This window comes from Eleutherodactylus coqui, chromosome 6 (genome assembly GCF_035609145.1).
Source record: "Eleutherodactylus coqui strain aEleCoq1 chromosome 6, aEleCoq1.hap1, whole genome shotgun sequence".
NCBI classification, from domain to species: Eukaryota; Metazoa; Chordata; class Amphibia; order Anura; family Eleutherodactylidae; genus Eleutherodactylus; species Eleutherodactylus coqui.
In genome coordinates, this window is record NC_089842.1 from 238,322,633 (window position 1) to 238,344,109 (window position 21,477).

At 44.8% G+C, this 21,477-nt stretch overlaps 1 protein-coding gene across 1 annotated transcript in view; it reads left to right on the forward strand.

Annotated features, from left to right (window-relative positions):
* LOC136571913 (SLAM family member 5-like) overlaps positions 1-21,477 on the forward strand; it is a 520,182-nt gene that overhangs the window by 145,473 nt on the left and 353,232 nt on the right. The window lies entirely within an intron of this gene.

Here is a 21,477-nt window from a genome sequence, read left to right on the forward strand (position 1 = left end):
GCAGCTAGTGATATATTCCTCTTTCTGCCACATCAAGGTAATATAACCAGTGTTCCTTTAACTTTGAACTTGCGAAGTATACTTCCAACTGTATCTCTAGGAACATTCAGCGTATTTGCTTTTTTTTGTATCCTTTTCTCAAGGCAATTATCTCTTCTCTTGCATTTTTGGACCAATCTCTAACACACAATCAAATGTTACAGTCAAGAAAGCCCTAGCCAGTCCAGATATTTGATGTGTTTTATTTCCAACATACCTAATGCAACTAATAAAGCCCTTAAGGAGTTGCATCTGGCAAGTCATAAGCGATCTCATACTATCTGGCAGCGGGAGCTGGCTGTCACTGATAGCCGGCCTCTTGCTGCAACAGTGGGGGTGCATCGGAGATGCGCCCCCTGCTGTTAACCCCTTTCCTGCCGCGATCCATGTAGATGGGAAGGGTTCACAGAGGGAGCAGCTCCATTGAAGACAATGCGTGCATTCCCTATGGTGCACGCATGTCCTATCTTTGTAGGCGCCTGCCTGTAAAGCACGGACATGTGAACACACCTTAGGAATGCATAGGTTCTAATAGACGCTTGTTTTTGTGCGCGCATATGCACATACAAAGACACGCTCGTGTGAAGCCACCCTTGTAAAGTGTTGCGATTTTTTAAAAACGAGGAGGAGAAACTGACGATGAAAAACAAAAACAAAGGGTCGTGTCCTTAAGGGGTTAAAAGTGATATTTTGTGATGAAATTGGAAAGACCACTTGTTATATTAGTTGCGTTTAGTTATTCAAATTGTTCATTTTTAATTGTTTGCAAATTTGGCAAAAATACCTAATATGCAATGGCGGCTGAATACATTTGTGTCATTAACTTGTGTCTGCTCGTACTTTCAATCAACATTTTACTTATATACAATCGTTGGCAAAACTTAAGGTATAAACAATTGTTTTAAGAATATTTTGTTGCCTCTAATCCCCCTCTTCTTATTCTCAGATTTGACTAGTTCAACAGCGAAGACTAATTTAATGAAAGTTGCACCTAAAGAGCACCCCTTCTCCTATTATATACAAGTCTAATTGTGGTACAGGTTGTCTCTTTTTGTTGGCCCTTGACTCTTTTACTAGCTCTGTGCCGGCCATATCTGAATATCAGAAGGTCTGCAAAAAATGTGCAAAAAATTAAAAAGGCTCTTCTGCAGCAAGTCCCCCTTTTTTGCGGCTGTCTTCTTTTTCTTGTTAAAGGAGTCTTCACATTAGATAACAATATGGCACTAGTAGCGAAATTGGTGGTAGTCCAAATTCTTTGACAGATCCCAAAAACAAAAGGGAGAAGCCCCTCTGGATTTTTTTCCTGTACAGTGGCACGCTGTGCACAGTAAAACTATTGAAAGTTCTTCATTCTAAGCAGCTGTGGTGGTTCTTGGAGTCGGACCCACAGTAATGAACAAGTAATGTCACTATTTTTATGTCTTTAAAGTGGTTTTCCCATGAAAAGAACCTCTCATTTATCCATAGAATAGGTGCTGAGTATGTGAATGGGAGGGGTGTGACCACTGGGATCCCTACTGTTCATGATAAAATGGGTCCTCAATGTCCTTGATTGAATTTAGAGGTCATTGAGCATGCATGCTGTTGTTTATTTCATTTCTTTGAGTCTGTCAAAGTAGCTGAATACAGTTTTTGCTTTTCTCCAGCAGTCCTATTGAAATGGAAAAAGTTGTACTATGTTCATGTGACCAACCCTGCATTCATTTGGGGACACTCGGGGCCCCCACTTATGATTGAGCATTTGGATACTCATCCTCTTTCCATAATTTTATTTGTGGCACAACGCTTTTTTAAATTACATCAACATATGTCAACATCTGAGCACATACTGCTACCATGTTGACTACATAGTGACCATATGTCTACATCAAAGAACTTGCTATTCTGCATGTATAAAATATGGACACTATACAGTTTATTCAGTTCTGCCACGATTACATATTTGCAGATAGGTCCACCTCCAGAAGCTCCATTCATATTCTCGGACATCTCCAGGCCCATATTCCTCATAGCCCTTTACAGCTGACCTGTGTAGTGCTTGCGGCTAATGATATAGTCCATCTATACTGGAACATCTCAGGAACATATCACAAGGGATGGATCATCTCTAAAGAGGAATCAGATGGAACATGGACTATGATGAATTCCATCACACTTTCCAAGGACAACTGGAACCACGGGGAGAAGGTGACTTGTGAAGTTTGGTTACAATCCTCTCCCATCAGTGTCCACTGGGAAATATCAGGACAAGGTAACAACAGATCCTAGCAGGGAGGTGGCAATAAATCTAGGAACATATTGTATTCCATGGCTTGTTCATGACATAATGGACATTAATTCACTCACATTGTTACATGGTGTTTGGCTCTAATTTTTTAAGTTGGCGGAGGTATATCTTTTCCCTTCCTGCCATAGTACCATATTGAATACTCTTATGTATCTGAGATCATTAAAAAATCCAGACAATAGGCATTCTTTTATATTTGTATTGAGAAGGCGATGTTTGTTCTTCAGTAGTTCAGTTCTGTGGTCTTCAAGTTTTTCCATATTAAGTTGTTGAGATCATACCTTAATTGAGTGCCTGAGAGAAAGAGCCTCTTGTGGTGCAGAGTGTTAAGACAGCAGAAATGCAGTCCTAAAGGTTGCAAGTTCAATTCCGCTTGGTCAAGGTTGACTCAGCCTTCCATTCTCCCAAGGTTGGTAACATGAGTACCGTGTGTGCAGTACAGCAACTTTTAGGGAGACCTTGCAAACTGACATAACATGTCCAACAAAGCCTTGTACAAGCTGTGAAGGCATCTCGCACATCATCTGTCATAACAATTACTCAGGAGATCTCACAGGTAGGGATGAGCGAGCGTACTCGGAAAAGCACTACTCGCTCGAGTAATTTGCTTTATCCGAGTATCGCTGTGCTCGTCCCTGAAGATTCGGGTGCCGGCACGGAGCGGGGAGCTGCAGGGGAGAGCGGGGAGGAACGGAGGTAAGATCTTTCTCTCCCTCTCTCCCGCCCGCTCTCCCCTGCTCCCCGCTGCGACTCACCTGTCAGCCGCAGCGGCACCCGAATCTTCAGGGACGAGCACAGCGATACTCGGATAAAGCAAATTATTCGAGCGAGTAGTGCTTTTCCGAGTATGCTCGCTCATCCCTACTCACAGGCCATTGGACTATCCATTAGAACCATAACCATTCATAGGGAACTGCACGTAAAGATTTACCATGGATGAGCTTCTGCACACAAGTCCAACATCACAGCAGTAAATGCATAGATGCATCTGTGATGGTGCTTGGAGTGTTGATTTTGGACTGTAAATGAGTGAAAGCAAGTGTTGTGGTCAGCTTAATCACTGTACACTGTCTTCCGATCAAATGGCCACACTTGGGTGTGGGGGTTGCCTACAGAGTGGTTTGTAAGCAACTGCATTGTACCTACAGTGAAGTCTTGTAGGAGGTTCTGTTATGATGTGCAGGTGTTACTGCTGGGAAGGGCCAGGGCCATTGATTATAGTGAAGTATACCCTTAATGCCAATTGGCAAAGATATATTCTGGAGAATGTGGCATTACCTACCTTGTAGCAATACTTTATTTTAGCTTTGTGCCTTTACCAACATGACTGAGCACCACGTCATGCAGCACGCAGTGTTGAGTAGCAGAATGTCTGCAAACTTCCTTTGCTAGTCCAAAGTCTGGGTCTCAATTCCACTAAGCATAATTGGGGCAAACTACAATGCCGTACACATGCACGCTTATCACGCCCATCATCCCATGCATCACTATCTGAAGCTCTCATTGAGAAATGGAGGCAAATCCCTCTACATATCTATGGTGGAAAGCGGCCTAGGAGTGTTAGTGCATTCATTGAGGCCAAAGGTGGCCCAATGCCGTATTGAAAAATGGGAATTTAATCAAATTTCATCATCTTCTCTGTGCATCTAAATACTTTTGTCAGTATGATACAACTGAAATCAAGCCCATTTCAGCCACTAGTTGCTCTTAGCTCAAGCCTCAGGTGCACAGTAATAAGTTTAGATGGGAAATAGGTTTTGAACCCACAGAACATTCGATTTTAAGCTTGATCTAACATATCCTGTGTCTGGCTATTTTACAGATAAGCTCCATCAATATGTTGCCATATCTCAATGTCAAGGCTCCCTGATACCAGTGGTGACTGCAGGGATTTTATTGATGCTGATGTTGTCTTATCATCTCATCAGGACTTTCAGGCTCATAGGTAATGTATGTAGAACTGAGAAATACTGCAACTAACAGTCTTCTACAACAGATGCCACCTTACTGGCCACACGTTATGTGTATTTTATAGCCTGTTTCAAATTGGTCAATATATATTTATTATTTTTCCTATTTCAGGTAATAAAACTCCAGACCCAACCGAAAAGAATGATGACATGATTGAGGTAACTTTACGAGTACAATGAAAATACATTGCAGAAGTAATTGTTGTCAGGACAGTGTCCGGGATATGGGGGTCCCTGAGATATCCCGCAACCCCTGTCCCTGCCTACTTGCCCCCCTGGGCTAACCCCCAGGGCGACAACTGGGCGACGGTCCCTACCCTCACTAGGGAAGCGGGACACGGGAGACAAACAGACACTGAGACAAGCAACGGTAGAATGGTCAGACAATCCGGGTCGGCAACAAGAGGGTACGCAGTACGGAGGGGTCAGGCAAAAACGTAGTCAAGTCCAAAAGCAGGTGTCAGAAAAGCCGAGGTCACAAGAGCAGTCAGGATAAACGCGGGTGCAGCTGGAGAACCAAACTAACACTGGCGAGGCCTGAGAGGAAAACACACCTATTTAAATGCTGTCAGCGCTCCCGCCCCAGAAGCTGATTGGGGCGGGGAGCCTGACAGCAGCAGGGCTAATCAGGGCGGTGCTGGGGACACGCCCCCAGTCTAGCTGCACAGACAGTTACTAGGGAAGCCAGCCTGGTAGTCAGGACACTAGAAGCACCAGCTGCCTCCCTAGCAACCCGGCGGCGACCAGTCTTACAGCGGCCCGGGGAGATCACAAGAACCGGGGTACCTCTGCGCCGCGCTCCTGCACCCCGGGTGGCCGGACCGGTGGTGCGGGCACGGCGGCCCCGAGAGTTGCCGGTTCTGACAGTACCCCCCCTTCTACGGGGGTACACCGGACCCCCATGGCCAGGTGCGGGCTTAAGCGGGAAAGCCCTGTGGAATGCCTGGACTAGGCGTGGCGCATGAACGTCCCTGGCAGGGACCCACGTCCTATCCTCAGGGCCAAATCCTCTCCAGTGGACCAGGTACTGCAGCCCACCTCTAACCCGTCGGGCATCCACAAGCCTTTCTACTTCATACTCCAGTTCCCCCTGTACCAGAGAGGGAGGAGGCGGGTTCTGGGTGGGGAGAACTGGAGTCACATACTTCTTAAGCAAGTTCTTGTGAAAAACCTTGTGGACCTTCCAGGGGTCAGGAAGTGCCAACTTATATGACACCGGGTTGATAACCTGAGAAACCGTAAATGGGCCAATGAACCGAGGAGCAAGTTTCAGGGAGGGAACCTTAAGTCTCAGATTCTTAGATGATAATAAAACCTGCTCCCCGACCACAAAAGGTGCAGAGATAGTACGTCTTTTATTTGCGTATTTACGCAGTTTCTCTTGGGAACCCTGAAGGTTCTTACGAACCTGGGCCCAAACTGTGCACAGTTCTTCGGCGGATATGTCGGCGGCCGGATTGTTCGAGACCAAAGGAGTAGAAAGCGAGAACCGGGGATGGAACCCATAGTTACAAAAAAAAGGTGACAGTTGGGTCGACGAGTTACCATGGTTGTTAATAGCAAATTCGGCGAGAGGTAAGTAGTTGGCCCACTGATGCTGGTTATCAGAGACAAACAGTCGCAGATACTGGATAAGTTCTTGGTTCATCCGTTCCGTTTGTCCGTTACTCTCGGGATGGAAAGCAGAGGAAAAGGACAAATTAACGTTTAGATTTTTACAGAAGGCTCGCCAGAAGCGAGCGACGAACTGAACCCCTCTATCAGACACAATATCCTCGGGGATCCCATGTAACCGAACAATCTCCTTGATGAACATCTCAGACAAAAGTTTGGCGTTAGGCAACTTGCCAAGTGGAACAAAATGAGACATTTTGGAGAAACGGTCAACTATTACCCAAATGACCGTATTCCCCAGCGAGGATGGCAGATCAGTAATAAAATCCATGGACAACTGGGACCATGGCCTGGACGGAATGGGCAAGGGCAGAAGAGGCCCCTCAGGACGTCTCCTGAGGTTCTTCCCCCTTGCGCAAACCGGGCATGCGGACACAAATACCCGTACATCCTTGGCCATGTGCGGCCACCAATAGAGTCTGGCCGCTAACTCCAGAGTACCCCTGATACCGGGGTGTCCAGCTAGGACTGAAGCATGTGTCTCCTCTAACACTTTCAATCTCAGTGACAACGGGACAAATAATTTGCCTTCCGGAAGGGCTTCAGGAGCAGATTGTTGAGCGGCGTGAATGAGAGGTGAAAGGTCGGAGGAGACAGCAGCGAGGACCACCCCAGGGGAGAGAATGCTCTCAGGCTCCGGCTCGGAAGGTTCCGGAGAACCAAAACTCCTAGACAGGGCATCAGCCTTGACATTCTTAGAACCGGGTCTATAGGTAACAACAAAATTGAACCGAGAGAAAAACAAGGCCCAGCGGGCTTGCCGAGCATTTAACCTCTTAGCGGAATCTAGATAAGTGAGGTTTTTATGGTCAGTGAGTACCGTAATCTGGTGATGGGCTCCTTCCAAAAAATGCCTCCACTCTTCAAAAGCCCACTTAATCGCCAGCAATTCCCGGTTGCCTATATCATAGTTCCGTTCGGTGGACGAAAACTTCCTAGAAAAATAGGCACACGGTCTAAGGTTGGTGAGAGTGGAGGGACCTTGGGACAGTACCGCTCCCACACCAAACTCAGAGGCATCTACCTCCACCACAAAAGGACTGGACAGATCCGGTTGTACTAGGACAGGTGCAGACGAGAACGCCGCCTTTAGGGTATTGAAGGCCCTCAGAGCCTCAGAAGACCAGGTCCTCACATCTGCCCCCTTTCTGGTGAGGTCCGTTAGAGGTTTAGCCACCACGGAGAAGTCTTTAATGAATTTGCGATAGTAGTTGGCGAAGCCGAGGAAGCGTTGAAGGGCTTTCAACGACCCTGGCTGGGCCCACTCCGTGATGGCCTTCACCTTTTCAGGATCCATCTGGAAGTCGCATGGCGTGATGATATACCCCAAAAATGATATCCTTTGTACCCCGAAAACACATTTCTCGAGTTTAGCAAACAGCTTGTTATGTCTGAGTCGAGCTAGCACAGTCTGAACGTGAGTATGGTGACTCGGCAAGTCGGAGGAAAAAATCAAAATGTCGTCTAGATATACAACCACGAACACCCCCATGATATCCTGAAACACTGAGTTCATGTACCCCTGAAAAATGGCGGGGGCGTTACACAATCCAAAAGGCATAACTAGGTATTCAAAATGCCCGAGGGGCGTATTGAAGGCGGTTTTCCACTCATCCCCCTCCCGAATGCGGATGAGGTTGTATGCTCCCCTGAGATCAAGTTTGGAAAACCATCGGGCACCAGCGACCTGGTTGAGGAGGTCAGGAATGAGTGGAAGAGCATACTGGTTTCGGACTGTGATTTTATTTAGCTCTCTATAGTCAATACAGGGCCGGAGACCCCCATCCTTCTTCTCAACGAAGAAAAACCCGGCACCCACCGGGGATTCTGAGGGCCGGATGTGCCCCTTGGCCAGGCTGTCCTGGATGTAGTCCCTCATGGATTCTCTCTCTGGAACCGTAACGTTATAAATGCGGCCCTTAGGAAGTTTGGCCCCAGGAATCAAGTCTATTTTACAGTCCCATTCCCTATGAGGGGGCAGAGCTTCAGATAATTGTTTGGAGAACACGTCAGAAAACTCGGAGAGGTATTCTGGTAGGGGGCTCCCCTCGCAGGTGGAGATTCCCACCTTCACCGCACGAAGGTGGTTGGCACAGCGGGGACCCCACTTTACCAGTTCCAACGTGTCCCAATTTACTACCGGGTTGTGCTCCCGGAGCCAGGGGAGGCCTAGGACGACGTCCACAGACAAATCTCTCATCACTAGAAAGGTGCAGGTTTCCACGTGTAAGGCTCCTATAGTAAACCTTACTTCAGGGGTCACCAGATTAACCACCCCTGCTTGCAAAGGAGTGGAGTCCACTCCTGAAACCAGAATCGGAGTTTCTAAACGTAACAAAACCCCGGACAGTTGAGCAACGAAATTAAAGTTAACGAAATTAGCCGCAGCCCCCGAATCGACAAAGGCTTGCCCAGTACGGTGGAAAGCATGAAATTCTAGGGTGCAAGGCACTAACATTTTGGACAACACAGGGAGTACCTTGGCTCCTAGACAGTCCCCCCGACAACTGCCTAGGAGCGGGAGTTCTTCCTGCCGTGGCTTCTTAGCGCAGGTAGCAATGCGGTGACCCGGCTCCCCACAGTAGAAGCAGAGGTTCTTCTTCAGGCGGTGTTCCCGTCGTTGCTCGGGGTTCACGGCTCCCAGCTCCATGGCCTCGGTGGTGGGAGGGTAACAGGTCGGGTCAGTCGAAGAAGTAGACGTGGGGAGTGGGGTGGTCCGAGCGGCGTGTCTGGCCCTCAAACGTCGGTCGGCTCGAATAGCCAGCGACATGGCTTGCTCCAGGGTTTTAGGCTCTGGGTGGGCCACAAGTAGGTCCTTGAGACCCTCAGACAGACCGGTCAAAAATAAGTCTTTTAGGGCGGCATCGTTCCACCGGGATTCCGTACAATGTTGACGGAATTGGGAACAGTAGTCCTCCGCCATCTTACAACCCTGGCGCAGGGCCAGAAGTTTGGAGACTGCGTAGCCCGCCCGGTCGGGTTCGTCATAAATTTGACCCAGGGCGGAAAAAAAGGCGTCAAGGGATAGTCGGGCTGGAGAGCCAGCTGGTAGCGAGAAAGCCCAATTTTGGGGCTCTCCCCTCAGGCGGGTAATTACGATTCCCACTTTCTGGTATTCAGTACCAGAGGAGTGGGGGCGGAGATCAAAGTAGAGCTTGCAGCTCTCTCTAAATGCAAAAAACTGATCTCTCTCTCCGGAGAAGCAATCCGGAAGCGTGGCTCGAGGTTCTGACATCGTTCCTGGAGCGGACGAGGGCTGCATGGGACCTGCAGCTGCCACTTGTTCCCGTGGCTGCAAGCGGGCTGTTAGGTCCTGGGCAAGGGTCGTAAGGACCTGGACCTGGTTCGCTACAGCCGCCACGGCCTCCATCGAGGGGCTCAAAGTTGCCGGGCGGATGCAAGGGTCTGACCTTAGTTCGGCCAGTGTTACTGTCAGGACAGTGTCCGGGATATGGGGGTCCCTGAGATATCCCGCAACCCCTGTCCCTGCCTACTTGCCCCCCTGGGCTAACCCCCAGGGCGACAACTGGGCGACGGTCCCTACCCTCACTAGGGAAGCGGGACACGGGAGACAAACAGACACTGAGACAAGCAACGGTAGAATGGTCAGACAATCCGGGTCGGCAACAAGAGGGTACGCAGTACGGAGGGGTCAGGCAAAAACGTAGTCAAGTCCAAAAGCAGGTGTCAGAAAAGCCGAGGTCACAAGAGCAGTCAGGATAAACGCGGGTGCAGCTGGAGAACCAAACTAACACTGGCGAGGCCTGAGAGGAAAACACACCTATTTAAATGCTGTCAGCGCTCCCGCCCCAGAAGCTGATTGGGGCGGGGAGCCTGACAGCAGCAGGGCTAATCAGGGCGGTGCTGGGGACACGCCCCCAGTCTAGCTGCACAGACAGTTACTAGGGAAGCCAGCCTGGTAGTCAGGACACTAGAAGCACCAGCTGCCTCCCTAGCAACCCGGCGGCGACCAGTCTTACAGCGGCCCGGGGAGATCACAAGAACCGGGGTACCTCTGCGCCGCGCTCCTGCACCCCGGGTGGCCGGACCGGTGGTGCGGGCACGGCGGCCCCGAGAGTTGCCGGTTCTGACAATTGTGACTCCATTTAACTGCTTTAATGCCATTAAAATAAACATCAGGTGCACCGGAGAAGCGAAAGCAAGATATCCCTCAAAAATGGACTGGAGACAATGCCTCTCTCCTTATTCTTCATGACTGATTCTTGATGATTTGTATTTTGCTAGTGTCCATGTTGCTACTGGTATATGACGTTCTACCAGCAGTCCAATCAGATTCCATAGCTAGTTCTGGTCCGTGAGGATGGCACGTTCATATGTGCCACCACAAGAAGTTTTGCTGCATCTTTGGACACATCCTCAAGAGCATGGAGTAGATACTAGGACATTGGCTGTTACTTGAGGCAGGTTGGACAGGTCTGTAGAAGGACATCAACCCAGCATCAGGAACGGAGGAGCACTGCCAGAGCACTACAAAATGAGCTCCAGCAGTCTGCTGGTCTGCATGTTTCTGAACACACTATCAGAAACAGACTCCATGAAGGTAGCATGAGAGCTCAACATCCTAAAGGGTGACTTGTACTCACCATCAGCACCATGCAGCTCAAATGAAATAAACCAAAATTGTCAGGTCTGCCATTGGCGCCCCGTTCTCTTCACAGATAATAGTAGTAGATTTTCTCTTAAGAACAGTAGATTTTCAACTTTCATCTTCATTGAGATCCATTGTGTGATTTAAGTGGATCCTGATTTTTTCAGAGTAAAGTGCTCTGCTAATATTTTTGAGGAGTGTAGAATAAAGGTTCAGACCTAAGACTATTGCCTTCATCAAGTCCACATTTATTCAAAGACTATCTCAAATCTTTGCTTACCACATATTGCTGGCCCCTTTTTATATCACCAATAAGCAACTATTTGCCACGTTCTTCACTGGCTCATTTTCTTGTAGGTTTTACCAATTGTTATTGTTTCTATGTTCAAAAGTTTAAACTGACATGTAAATTCTGAACACAATTTTAATGAGCCCAGAGTCAGTAGGGTGTGCTAAAGCCAAGTATGAAGAGGTACCTAAAAGAAACAGGAATCTTTTTTGGTGGATGAGGTATTACTAGTATGGGCTTTTTGGTTAGACAAAGGTCTTTTGAACCCTTTTGAGGCGGTATAACAGTCAACGTTGTTGGGGAAAGTTGTGTTCAGCTCCGGTGATATTTTTTTTAACAAGTTGTTCAGTTTTTCGTCTATTTACTGAGTCATACCAACAGCGTGCAGCTGAGAAATGTTGTTTTCTCTTCTACTGCTCAAAGCACACCTAAAAAAAAGTTGCACAGAGCAAGAAGAGTGAATATAGAGAGCCGATATTGTTAGGATAGTTGTATTCGGCTCCAGTGATCTTTTTGCAACACATTGAGTTTTTCGCCTATTTAGTGATGGCTGATTCATATGAATAACATGCAGTTGTGAAATGTAGCTTCTTTTTCTACTGCTCAAAGCACTCATGAAGAAAAGTTGCACAGAGCGAAATCTGTTGAATAATGAGAGTAAGGCAAGGGTGTCTTGACACTTTTTGTCCAAAATTGCTTTACACTCACCACTGTGTGGGCATTTGAGTTGTCATGATGGAAGAATCAGTCACCTGTTTGCCCACATAGCTCTGAGTATTAAAGGGGTTGTCCCGTGAAATCAAGTGGGGTTATACACTTCTGTATGGCCATATTAATGCACTTTGTAATATACATCGTGCATTAAATATGAGCCATACCGAAGTTATACACTTACCCACTCCGTTGCTGGCGTCCCCGTCTCCATGGCTCCGACTAATTTCTGCATCTTCTGGCTTCTTTAGACGCGCTTGCGCTGTCCGGTCTTCTGCTCTGTTGAATGGGGCCGCTCCGGTGTGCTCGCGCCGGAGAGCTGGTCTGCGCATCGTCATCGTAGCTCCGCCTCTGTCACGTGGTGCCGATCAGCCAATTAGGTGGCTGTAATCGGCAGTGGAACGCAAGACATCCACGGTGCACCATGGGAGAAGACCCGCGGTGCACCATGGGAGAAAACCGCGGTGTATCCTTGGGAAAGGACCGGCGGCCATCTTTAAAAGAAGAAAAGAAGAAACTGCCCGAACGGGGATGCAGGTAAGCGTTTTTTTTTTTTTTTTAAGTAACAAAGGGATTGTTTTTAACGGGGCGCAATGTGGGGGTATGTAGAAAAAAAAAATGTTTGATTTTGCCGCGGGACAACCCCTTTAAGCATTTTTTGCCGAAAAATGGCATGACACCTACCCCTCACCTTCCTTATTCACCCCATCTCTCCCTGTGCAACTTTTTTTCACAAGTGCTTTGATCAGTAGAAAAATAAACACAATTTCACAACTGCGCATTGTTCATATGAATCAGCCATCGCAACGTAGGCAAAAAACTGAGCAACTCGTTAGAAAACAAAATCACTAAGCCAAACACAATACATTCACCTGGCAGCAGAATCCTCAACTAGTAACAGTAACGCCCACCAGCAGAAGATTCATGTATCATTTGGTACCCTCTTATATATCTTCTACAGTATTTATAGGAATGACAGAAGATTATTGAGTGGAAATTCTTCTCTTTTTTTCTAGGATGAAATTACTTATTCAGAACTGAATATGAATCATTGTACTAGACTTACGAATCAACCTGCACAGTGAAGTCCAAGGATGCTATGGAAATAGTGGTGAAATGGACAAATTATTGGGAGTTGCTAGATACATAAAAATTAATGGATTATCAGGATCTTTCTTAATAAAGAAGTTAATTTATAATCAGACAACTTTATTTCTTTTTAACAACAAAAACATTCTATACTGTAGAGGTTTCGATCACATGAGATGTGACCCAAATAATGATCAGGCATTTAACCCCTTAACGCTCCACAACATACAGTTATGTCATGAAAGTATGGGGATTGAATAGAGTAGGATTAAGGGTTAATCCTGCCTTCATACAAAATGGGTGACGTCTTTCTTTGACAGCTTACAACTGCCCATAACAGTTGCAATCAGCGGCCATGCTGATTGTGACTGTTAACCATCTAAATGCCACCATCAATCAAGGTTTGGGGGGACTTAACGGCTTTCTTACGATGAGATTGTGGGGTGCTGTTTAGTTGTCATGGCAGCCCGGGCCCTTCTGAAAACTCACAGTACTGCCTGGTATTGTGGAGAAGATGACCAATATGGCTGTTCATCAGTGGAATATAAGACAGAACAACAGAAGAGCTGTGCATTTATGGAGCCTTGGATATGTTATTGTACAACAGTACTAAAGAGCAGGGGCGTAACTAAAGGCTCAGGGGCCTTGATGCAAAAGGTGAACTGGGGCCCCCCCTCTATCTGTACCCATACCCATACCTAAACCATGCTGCACAGAGACATAACTTGAAGCTTCTGGGCCCCAATGCAAAACCTGTAACAGGGCCTCCAACTATAATGCTTTATTCATAGTACTGGGCTCCTTATATGGAGAAGAGAGGCCTTATGGGCCCCCTAAGGCTCCTGGGCCCGGGTGCAACCGCATCCCCTGCACCCTCTATAGTTACGCCCCTGCTAAAGAGTATTATCAGTTTTGTCTAGGAGCTCCCTATCTTCCTGGATGACCTTTATTGAAGATTGTACATTTTTGTCATAAAGCGGGTGTGGACCCGCTGTGCCACTGACTGATTTGATTTTGGGCTACTACAGAGGGCTGCACTTAGAGAACTCCTGTTCACTCTTTCACCTCTTTTTGGTGGATCTGGTCTTTGAGGCAGGAGCTCCTAAGCTGTTACCCCAGGTGAAGACTTGGTGCAGTGGTAGCTGATACACACAGATCGGAGGTACCATAGCATTGTACTAGAGGTACAACCAGTGACATAGTTCATATAAGATCCAAAAAAAAAAATCCTTCACAGGGAAAGGTGGAAAAATGCTAGCCACCTATATGAGTCTGTGCCCCAAGACTCAAAAGGCAAATCCAAAAGTATAAAGAAGTAGTGGCAGCATACATATGTTTCATAAAATAATGAAATCTTTATTTTCCCATAGTCTAAATAGGTAGGCTACGTTTCGGCCCAGAACAGGGCCTTTATCAAGGGTGTGCATGCTGGCAGATTTAAAAGGTGGGCTGGTCACTTGTGTGCAACCTACAAAAGATACAAGCTGCAGGGAGGACAGTGTGGTGTGAGCCACAGAGAAGGGTAGAGGATGCCATTGGCTGCGATCGGCAGGAGGAGGGTGGGAGTTGCTCCGCCGACCACACCCAGCAGCCATTAATTATTTTATTGCTTTTTGCTTTTGTTTCTGAAAAACAATACCTAAAAGTCAAAAACAGACATTACCCCGAAATACTCTACCTTGTTTCTGTTATAAGTAATAGAGGACGTCATGGTTACATAAAACAGCAACACTTGAAGAGATAACAGTAATACGTGATCCAAAGATAGAACACGTCTGATGCATGTGAGGCAGAATCTAAATTTACACAACAAAAGTCTTTCTTTTTTCATTTATTTTTTAACTTAAATTTGCTTTTATTGATTTTTTCCACTTTCAAAAAATAATGTAACTCTGGTTTAACCACAAAAAGTGGACGTTAAACAACATCCTGTTTCCATTTAGCAAAGTTGCTAAACACAAAGCAATAGGTCAGTTCTTAAAATAGAAATACGAAAATCACACCAACTTTTCTATCTAACCGTCACCTTTTGATTTTTTCATTCACTTCTACACTATATTTTATGTCCAATTTTGGAAACTTTTTTTTTAACTATTTCAGTTCCACAATGATCATGGATTCTATTTACATATTAATTCTAGAATTCATGTTCTGTGATTTATTAGTAACCCTTTCAAATTAAACCTCATTTTATGGATAGAAGTTAGAGGAGTGCCAGTGTCACGACTACAACCAAGGTCATTTTACCCGTCAGTGGCATGGCCTATTTTGGTCCTAATGACATGATGATTTTTTGAGTATTTCATCTCCACTTTTAAAACCTATTTTTTTTTTCATTGACATTTCCATGAGATTTGGTTTTTCACTTGACGAGCTGTAGTTTTTATTGGTATCATTTTCTGGGTACATATTATGCATTGTATAACTTTTAATACATTTTTTTGAAGAGCAGTTTTTATTGCCCCCCTTTCGGGTTGCATACAGCTTTTTTGTTACTTTTATCGCATTTTTGGAAGCAAATTGAACAAAATTACCATTTTTGCTACGTTTTTAAAGTTTTTCTTGTAATCATTTTTTTGCCATGCAAAATAAATAATGTGCCCAATTTATTGTATACATTATTATGGACATAGTGATACCAAATATGTGCATTTTTTTTTGCTTTTACACTTTTTTTCACTTAATTTTCTTTTTTATGTCGATGTAGAGGACTTGAACCCACAATCGTTTGATCGCTATAATACATTGCAGTACCTCTGTGCTGTAATGAATTATTGCTAGCAATCATATGCCATGGCACACTTGGATGCCACTTCCTCGCGTCAGGTTGCCATAGAAACCCATCAGCCCTCAATGTTGACATCTCAGTGGGCCGATAATGTCACAGGGGAGCATGCTCCCTCTGTGAACTCTTTACATGCCTTGATAAACATTGATCACAGTATGTAAGGAATTAAAAGCAGGTATTCGGTGTTCTCAACGATCCCCACTGTTGCAGCGGGAGGCCAGCTGTCAGTCATAGATGATGCAGCCGGATCCTCCACATTGTCTGTGAAAATGAAGCCAAGCAAGATTAATAACGTTGTAATGCACATGTACTGGATACATAAATTGTAATAGGAGTTCAAAGATGGAAACCTCATTATCCCCCTCATGCTACAGGTATGTCAAGGTTTTCCTGCAAATGGATGTAAACGTACATCATATGGGTGTCATGGGCTCAGAAGCTAAGCCAGCACCATCCACAGCATGAGCTATGTGTAACTAAAAGCCAGTCTCCCATTGCAACAGTGGGAATTAGTGAGAACACGGATCCTCGCTGATGCTCTCTTACAATCCCTCTATCACATAATCGGCCCACTACAATGCAACCGTGGAAGGTTAATGGGTTGCCATGACCTATGACAACTAAAAATAGTGATAATGAAGTGCAGTACAGAAGCTTCTGCAATGTATTATAGTGATTATACCTTCACAGGTTTAAGTTCCCTACAAAGACATATAAAATGAAAAAAACTAAAATATAAAACTAAAAATGTAAAAACAGTAGTAATAACAAAAATAACCTTTTTGCGCGCTTTCCCTTATTTGCTTATAAAAAATAAATGAAAAAAATGGCAAGTTTGGAATTATTGCATCCGTAACAATCTGTACAATAAATTGAACACACTACCCTGCCAAAAAGTAAAAAATAAAAATAAAAAATAGCAATATTACTTATTTTGTTCATCATGCATCTCAAAAATCCCAATATAAGTCTCCAAAAAAGCTGTGTGTACCCAAAAATGGTACCAATAAAAACTGCATGCAAAAAAGGAAGTCCTCACAGAGCTGCATCCGTGGGATAATAAAAAAGTTATGTAGCAATGAAGAAATATAATAATAATATTGACTCCCGTAATAATAGAGGTCCCATAGTGGTCCTAGTAGACATAGGGTAACCCATTGTGGCTCCAACAGTAATAGTGACCCCGGTAGTGACCCCAGTAATAAAAGTAACCCTCATAGTTGCATCAGTATTAACAGTGCCCCAATAGTGGCCCCCAAAGTCATGTCATATTTAATTTTTGAACTACTTATAGGTGTTTTATCCCTTTAAGGCCTCCTGTCCATAGCCATACCGGTTAAATGCTGCAGGTCCCCCTGCAGCATGTTATCGGTATTTGTATATAGCAGGTCTGCTGGCAAAGAGCGCGTATTGCTTTGAGTGTACTGCACATGCCACGTATCACTTGGTCATGCACAGTATAAGTCTTTTTTTTTTAACTTTAACTCCCTGCTCTATGTCATAATGGGGTTGCATATGAAAACCCTGCCCATACGCAATGTATTACGTATGGACAGTGTTACATGCACTGCCTATACAAATGTGTAGGGATCACGCTGCGTGGTACGCAGAAAAATAGAGTGTGCTGCAATCTATTTCTCATGTGTATCAACACGCAATGTCTACACGCACATGGATCAATGAAAGTCCATTGACTTTCGTTGACTCTTTTCACCACGCATTATGCAGCCATGCAGCACATGTGTGATACACGATGAAAAAACACCTATGGATATGAACCCTAAGAGGTCAGATGTTAAATATACATGCAACACACTATTTTTGGAAATATATTCTAGAATTGTTGGAAATGACGGTCTTATATTTAGAAGTGCGTGAGACCACGGAGGAGATGCCTAGTGACCTTGCTAGTCACCAACCTTTCTAGCGAGGAAAACTGCTGCTCAAACTCACGCGTCTATGAGCCTTCGCCATGTGTAGCACTGGAAATGCAATGCTTCATTACGGCTCCATTCACAGAGTCCTTTTGGCCACAGTAACAGCAGCCACAAGAGACACATTGGAAACACCTTGTGTATTTGCAAGAGATTGAGATCACATAGGAGTCTATGCACTCCTTCACATGATCGGAGTGTTTTAAGACTCCCAAGAGGACTCAAAGGGAACTCCTGCGCTTTGGAGAGAAAAACATTGTTAAAGCCCTATGTTCTGCCTTTGCCGGATATACCTGGAGACAGAGACGTCCCCGATTGGCCTTCAGCCTTATGATCAAAAGAAAAACAGAGGGAGGGATTGGGTTGCCATGCATCCATGACTTCTATCAGGCTGTCCAACTCAGATACTGGATGAATCTAGTTTGCCCTTCTGGGGATAAATTGTTACACTCCCTGATGGTGGGTAGTGAAGGGGACACTCTCCTGGAGGACCTCTGGTACCCCTCCAAAAATATATACAGATCCAAAAACTTTAACCCACTGCTACGAGGTCCCTGTGAGGTTTGGGATAAACTAAAGCAATCCCCAGACCCATCCCCCACAGCTCCTCTGAGCACACTTAGCAAACTACTGGGCTGGACAACAGACAGAGCCGTCAGAAGCCTCTGGGAGAGATTTGCCTCTCTTAGGATAAGCGACCTGCAAACGCAGGCTCACAGGCAGCCAGCGGACATCCTAAATACCCTAACTGCGCAACTACCCCTCTCTTTCCTACAAAGGGCACATGTACTCCAAGCTTTTGGGGAGTTCCAGAAAACCTATAGATCCACTAGACCAGAGGCCCCATTTGAAAAGATACTCCTTAGCGATCAACCCAAAAACAAATTGATTTCCATTATCTGCAACAGGATCACCACACCCCCGGAACTTTACAAACTAGCTTTCCTGGTCTCATGGGAAAAAGAACTTAAAATCTCCCTCACTACATTGGATATTAAATTGATCTTACAAACCGCCTTCGGCCTTTCTCCATGTATTTTGCTCCAGGAAAGCCACTATAAAATCATGGTTAGATGGTACAAGACCCCACAATGGCTCTACGTATATAAACTAGCTAATCACAGTAAATTTTGGAGATTTAACACCGAAACAGGTTAGTTTAGTCATGTCTGGTGGGAGTGCTCAGCGCTAACCATGTTCTGGAGAGAAGTAGAGGAAGTTATGCGTCTCCTCAAGCCAAACTTCCAAATTACAGCGGAGATACTTTTCCTCTGGAGGCCCTCGGCGAACTTCCACCCTATCAAAGATAAACTGCTGGCATTCCTTCTAGACGCTGCCAAAGCCCTGATACCCTCCCTCTGGCTCCAGAAAACCCCTCCCACCTTGGCACAATGGAAAACAAAAGTTGATTCGATCTATAACATGGAGGAACTACATAGTTGGAACACTGGATCACACGAGGGATTTATAAAGGCATGGCACCCATGGAGACAAATAAAATCTTGATATAGAATCTCCCACTAGTAAGTAGATGTAGTTGCACGGAGTCAGGGGAGTCCTTCTGGGACCTCCTGGCACCCTCAACCCCCTGCACAGACTCCCCGCCTTCTATTCCTAACCTTGTACCAGCCTATAACCACGCAGACCTCTGGCGTTGGTGATGATCCCAACTTGTAATCAACTCTTTGGCAGAATAACCAAGAATCCGTACTCTACTGTCTACTGCCTCACACCTCACCCTTACCCCCTCTACTCTACCTCTCTCTCCTCATACTTTCTCCCCCTCCCTCCCCCTTTTTTTTCTGTTTCTCTCACTCAAGGAGTTTATGATATTTCCGGTCAGGTATAGTGTTATGAGGTCTCTACGCTGACGTAGCTTCCTGTCATAACTCTTGCTGTACATCTGGCTTGTTTGCATTTTGACGCATGCTCTATCTTGTATTGCTCATTATTCCTTGTCAATGAGAGAATGTTTATTATTCTGGAAAACGACTAAAAATTTGATTAAAAAAAAAAAAAAAAGAAAAACATTGTTCGGGTCCGATCTTTAATCACACCATGGACTATAGTCACACTTTTTTAAATGCTGTCCTATCTTTTGCAGGTGTGATTATTTAGCATGTCTAAAAAACGTACATGTGACCGCTTTCATGGCAAAGCTTTGGTTCTAATAGAACCGCTTTTTAAGCGCGCTTATTCATGCTCCAAAAAAAGCCCGTCTGACCGTGGCCTAAAGGTGATGATCAGGATTCTTACATTGGTAATAAACTTTTCTTTTTAATGTCTATTTTAAGACGGTTTCTATATCACAGCTCTGTAACTTTGCTGTGCTCGATTCTTTATCTAAAGGTAAACAGGATGTTCTACTGACGTCCACTCCGGTTTTGGTAGTTAAACCTCAATGCATTGAATCTAAAAAAAAAGGCTTTTTGATCTTAATTAAATATTAACACCTAAGGATATGGCTTAAATTGGTCCTTAACGTGTAATCTGTTTTATTAAAAGTTTATGAGAAGAACAATTTACAAAGAAAAGACTGGTAAAAGAATAAATTCCAGTATTTAGCACAATATCAGCAAAATGACAATACTACCATCAGAAACTTGTCATAAGTGTCAAAAGGCAGAAATCGGAGTGTAACAAAGCAGTGTATAAGGAAACTTGAGCTTGAAAACACCGTCCATAATAGAAAATGTAAAAGATGCCATGCTAGAACAGGGATAGAGTATGAGCAAAGACAGAAAAAGGAGATGTAAAGACTGAACTAGAAAAAAAAACTCAAAAGGAAGCTTTTCATCTGAGCCAAAGAGTCAGAGGATAAAGACAATAAAGCCAGAAGAGGCAAATTAGACACAAAACAGTCACAAACCACGTGATGTCTCCAGAAAGCGATCCCGAAAATCGTGAATTATGAGGCATATGCATAGACAAGGAGATAACTTGCTGATTGGTGGGGTCTCACTACTGAGAGTTCCTTTGATCAGAGAACAGGACTCCTGTGTCCACTTTCCTCTTCCCAAAGGAGGAGACTAAATGTAGCACTAGTCATGCAAGGGCACTAGTACTCCATTTACTTTCAATGGGGCTATAAAGGATCCCAAGCCGATGTTGGTCAGCTGTTTCCATCAGCTCCATTGAAAGTAATGGAGCATTAATAGCGCATGCTTGGACAGCACTCTATTCACAATGATGTTGCTGCAGAAGAGAAACTTAAACTGCAAACCTGCTCTTAAAATTAGTGAGTAGTCTCAGGAGAGAGAAGGTGAAGTCCTGAGTGAGAAGCCAGTGAGAAACCTGTGATCCAGCGGTGAATTCTGTCATGGAGGGAGAGGTGGGGGATACCTATTGATACTGCCTCTATCCTTGATTACTTACAGATGGACTACTTCAAGTGCACTCACTGCTACCAACTGTCACAGTAGAGGCTTGATTGAAGCAGGATTGAAAGCTTGGAGTCATTACAATACAGGTGGATCTGTACCCAGATTTCCCAGGCTTCTGCATGTATGTGGCCTGAAAGCTCAGATCACCCCCCTGCTCTGTTCTAAAGACTCAGAGCCTTGCAAAACTGATGCAAATACATGCTGCCACCACCAGCTTGTTACAATATCACCGGTAAACTATGAAATATGAACACAATCTTTAGAGTTATGATTCGCTTTAAAATGGACAAGGCTTCACTAAGAAATTATAGACTTATTCTAGAAAAAAAAAACTAGCCATTCAAAATATGTATATATGTACAAAAGTATACAGAAAAGGATGTTACACAGGAGTATAAGAGAATACTGTATTAATGCACAACAAGACAGCATTTTAAAATAAATAGAAAGAAATTAAAAGAAAGTTACCAGATTTAGGGATACACGGCCCAAAGAGTATCTATGGCGCAGTTCCAGAAAGCAAAAACGGGACAGTCCATATGCAGCAGCATATCTCCGTGGTCTGACCATTTTGGATAAAGAACTCACTCAGTTTTAAAGCGTCCGTAGTGTGAGGGTATATGTATATATTGCCATATGTTTTTTATGCTTTTATACCTGTATGCAAGTTCTATTCAAAGTTAAAATGAGAAAAACTTAATCTG